Genomic DNA, 4,666 nt, shown 5'->3' on the forward strand with positions numbered 1-4,666 from the left:
GGTAGATTCGACTGCGTCCAGTGTAGCTTGTTGAGGGATGTTGGTATACAACGCTTCAACGTCCAATGTCAAGAGGAGGTCCACTCCCTCCCTCCCATTGATGTTATTTAATAGACGGAGTACATCCCTAGTATCCTGGAGAAATGATGGTATCTTTCTCACCACTGGTTGCAAAAAGGAGTCGCAAAACTTGGACAGTGGTTCTAGGAGGGAGCCAATCCCTGAGACAATAGGTCTGCCCGGGACTGGACTCTGCCCCTTGTGAATCTTAGGAAGGGTGTAGAAGTAAGGGGTGACGGGGTCAGTGGTTATCAGGAACTCAGCCTCGTTCTTGGTTATCCACCCATTGGTTTCTCCTTCCAAGACTAAGCTCGAGATGGATGTACTCAATCTTTTAGTAGGATCTGTTCTCAGAGGTTTATAGTGGGTTGTATTGGACAACTGGCGTCTGCACTCTGTGTCGTAATCGACACTGTTTTGAATCACAGTGGCCCCACCCTTGTCCGCCTGTTTAATAACAATGGAGGTGTCATTTGCTAAATCTTGTATTGCCTGTCTCTCAACTTTGCTCAGATTGTTATAGTTATTAGTCACCGGCATTGTTTCATTGCCGTCAGCCTGGATGGAGCCCCGGAGGCCCGGGGGACGACTGCCCAGGAGCCATGGAGCCCGTCCTGGGCAATTTGACATGCAGTTGGCCTGGAGGAAGGAAGCCCCGGGTGGCCTAGGGAGGTGTTGCCCAGGCATAGCCCATCTGGTCCCCATGGCAGAGAACCACCACCCTCGGAGGGGTGTCCGGGTGTACCCTTCTCCCTAGTAATCCGGAGCAAAATTACCCCCTTTTCTTGTAATCTGTGCATGCGAGGTGACAGAGGGGACCCAAGGCGTGAAAGAACCCGACCTCATGGAGCCCTAGCTGGGATCCGGGAGGCGAATGGCACCTCATTGGGACTTCCAGGGAAGTTCGGCCATCTGGTCCCCCCCATAGGAAAGCGTTGCGGGCGACCAGATGGCCGAGGGAATCTGGCCGATCAGATGGCCGGGCATGGAGGTGAAGCCGCCTGGACTCTTCCCCACACCGTCCCCGTCCCGGGACGAATGCCCGGGACGCACGGAGCCCGTCCTGGGCACTTTTCCATGCCGTTGGCCTGGAGCGCCCCAGCACCCAGGGGAGGACCACCCTGGAAACCATGGAGCCCGACCCGGGCACTCTGCCATGCCGTCAGCCTGGATGGAGCCCCGGACGCCCGGGGGACGAAGGCCCGGGACGCATGGAGCCCGTCCCGGGCACTCTGCCATGCCGCCGGCCTGGATGGAGCCCCGGACGCCCGGGGGACGAATGCCCGGGACGCATGGAGCCCGTCCCGGGCACTCTGCCATGCCGTCGGCCTGGATGGAGCCCCGGACGCCCGGGGGATGACTGCCCAAGAGCCATGGAGCCCATCCCGGGCACTCTGCCATGCCGTCCTGACAAATTCGTACGGACTCCTAACCTTCCGACAAGGATCGGAATCGAGCCCATTCTGACCCAGCAGATTTCAGGTTGACTTGCTATATATTTCACGTACGATTTTATTGGGGCCGATTCCGATCCGGTACGTAAAAGCACATCTGACCGAATGTCGGACAACCACGTACTCCCGGTGCCGGGGATCGAACCGTGATCACCAGATGGGGATATCCCAAAAATCTGGCATGGATACGGGGCGCCAGGACAGGTTTGAAGACCACTGTTCTAGTGTCTCATTTTGGACAGTTTATCTCCTTGGATCACACGCTGCTTGAAGGATTGGAAGGAATCAGTAGCATTTCATCATCTGCTAATTGTTCAATAGTATGCTATATATTTAGTGAGCCTATTAGTTTAGTCTGTTAGAGCATGTAGTTAAAAACGCAAAGGACATACTTTCAATCAGTCTCCGAGCCAATACTTGATACTCCTTTAATGTTGAAAATAGATGTATTTTCTTCTGTATCATGTTTACCTCTATATGTCCTTTGCGCAGAAGCTGATAGAATGATTAGATGAATCAATTAAATATAGGTCATGAATATTTATTTATTGCTAAACTACGTGGAAAATACGTTACTGGTTCAAAATTCTAACACTAAGTATGGAAATCTCTTTTGTATTGCATTTTTTTTGAAGTCATATTAGTTTCTTCATGTTGATAATATGAAACTATAATTCATATTAAACAGCTGAAATTAAGCTTTCCAAATCTTCCGGTTTAATTATCATTAGCACTGCTTCCTGTACTGGTCCTTCGGAAGATGTGCAAAATGGCCTGTTAGCTCAGTTGGTTAGCACATGGTGTCAAAAACGCCAAGGTCACAGGTTCGATACCTGTACAGGCCTAGTTTAATTGTTTGAAAAAAGATGAGTTTTTCTTGTGTCTCATTTTGGACTGTTTTTCACCTTGGATCAAACGCTGCTTGAAGGATTGGATGAATACATTTGATATAATTGTAGAATGAATTACTATTCTTAAAGCGCCTGGAATATCTAATAATGGTTCTAAGTTCTAACGCCAAGTAACTAAATCTCTTATTTATTGCAATTTATTGAGATCATTTTTGTTTAGTCTTGTTGATAATATATAAAGATACTATGAATGTAAACGGCTGAATGTAAGCTTTCCAACTATCCCGGATTAACAATCAGTAGGACTTCATCATCTGCTTCATCTTCAATAGTATGCTATATATTTAGTGAGACTATTAGTTTAGTCTGTTAGAGCATGAAGTTAAAAACGCCAAGGACATACTTTCAATCAGTCTTCAAGCCAATACTTGATGGTCCTTTAATGTTGAAAATAGATGTATTTTCTACTGTATCATGTTTATCTCTATATTTCTTTTGAGGAGAAGCTGATAAAATGATTAGATGAATCAATTCAATATAGGTGATGAATATTTATTTATTGCTTAACCACATGGAAAAAACGTTAATGGTTCTAAGTTCTAACACTAAGTATGAAAATCTCTTTTGTATTGTAATTTTTTTTAAGTCATATTAGTTTCTTCATGTTGATAACATATAACTATAACTTCATGGTAAACTGATGAGATTAAGCTTTCCAAATCTCCTGGGTTTACTATCATTTGTCCTTCTTCATATGCTGGACCTCCAGGTAGATGTGCAAAATGGCCTGTTAGCTCAGATGGTTAGAGCGTGGTGCTAATAACGCCAAGGTCACAGGTTAGATCCCTGTACAGGCCAAGTTTAATTGTTTGAAAAAAGATGAATTTTTCTTTTGTCTCATTTTGGACTATTTATCTCCTTGGATCACACGCTGCTTGAAGGATTGGATGGAATCAGTAGCATTTCATCATCTGCTAATTCTTCAATAGTATGCTATATATTTAGCGAGCCTATTAGTTTAGTCTGTTAGAGGATGTAGTTAAAAACGCAAAGGACATACATTCAATCAGTCTCCAAGCCAAAACTTGATGCTCCTTTAATGTTGAAAATAGATGTATTTTCTTCTGTATCATGTTTACCTCTATATTTCCTTTGCGCAGAAGCTGATAGAATGATTAGATGAATCAATTGAATATAGGTGATGAATATTTATTTATTGCTAAACCACGTGGAAAAAACCGTTACTGGTTCAAAATTCTAACACTAAGTATGGAAATCTCTTTTGTATTGCAATTTTTTTGAAGTCATATTAGTTTCTTCATGTTGATAATATGAAACTTAATTCATATTAAACAGCTGAAATTAAGCTTTCCAAATCTCCCGGTTAAACTATCATTAGCACTGCTTCCTGTGCTGGTCCTCTGGCAGATGTGCAAAATGACCTGTTAGCTCAATTGGGTAGCGCGTGGTGCTAATAACGCCAAGGTCACAGGTGCGATCCCTGTACAGGCCTAGCTTAATTGTTCGAAAAAAGATGAATTTTTCTTGTGTCTCATTTTGTACTCTTTATCTCCTTGGATCAAACGCTGCTTGAAGGATTGGATGAATCCATTTGATATAACTGTAGAATGAATTACTATTCTTAAAGCGCCTGGAATATCTATTAATGGTTCTAAGTTCTAATGCCAAGTAACTAAATCTCTTATTTATTGCAATTTATTGTGATCATTTTTGTTTAGTCTTGTTGATAATATATAAATATACTATGAATGTAAACAGCTGAATATAAGCTTTCCAACTATCCCGGATAAACAGTCAGTAGGACTTCATCATCTGCTTCATCTTCAATAGTATGCTATATATTTAGTGAGACTATTAGTTTAGTCTGTTAGAGCATGAAGTTAAAAACGCCAAGGACATACTTTTAATCAGTCTTCAAGCCAATACTTGATGATCCTTTAATGTTGAAAATAGATGTAATTTCTACTGTATCATGTTTATCTCTATATTTCCTTTGAGGAGAAGCTGATAAAATGATTAGATGAATCAATTCAATATAGGTGATGAATATATATTTATTACTTAACCACGTGGAAAATACGTTACTGGTTCAAAATTCTAACACTAAGTATGGAAATCTCTTTTGTATTGCATTTTTTTTGAAGTCATATTAGTTTCTTCATGTTGATAATATGAAACTATAATTCATATTAAACAGCTGAAATTAAGCTTTCCAAATCTTCCGGTTTAATTATCATTAGCACTGCTTCCTGTGCTGGTCCTCCGGAAGATGTGCAAAAT

General features: G+C 42.1%; 1 non-coding gene across 1 annotated transcript; it reads left to right on the forward strand.

Moving 5' to 3' along the window:
* The first annotated feature begins 2,285 nt into the window (after positions 1–2,285).
* On the forward strand, positions 2,286–2,359 carry TRNAF-AAA (transfer RNA phenylalanine (anticodon AAA)). The gene has a single exon. It is a non-coding gene; the product is annotated as a tRNA-Phe (tRNA).
* The last annotated feature ends 2,307 nt before the right edge of the window (positions 2,360–4,666 follow it).

Source organism: Lissotriton helveticus, chromosome 4_1 (genome assembly GCF_964261635.1).
Source record: "Lissotriton helveticus chromosome 4_1, aLisHel1.1, whole genome shotgun sequence".
Lineage (NCBI taxonomy): Eukaryota > Metazoa > Chordata > Amphibia > Caudata > Salamandridae > Lissotriton > Lissotriton helveticus.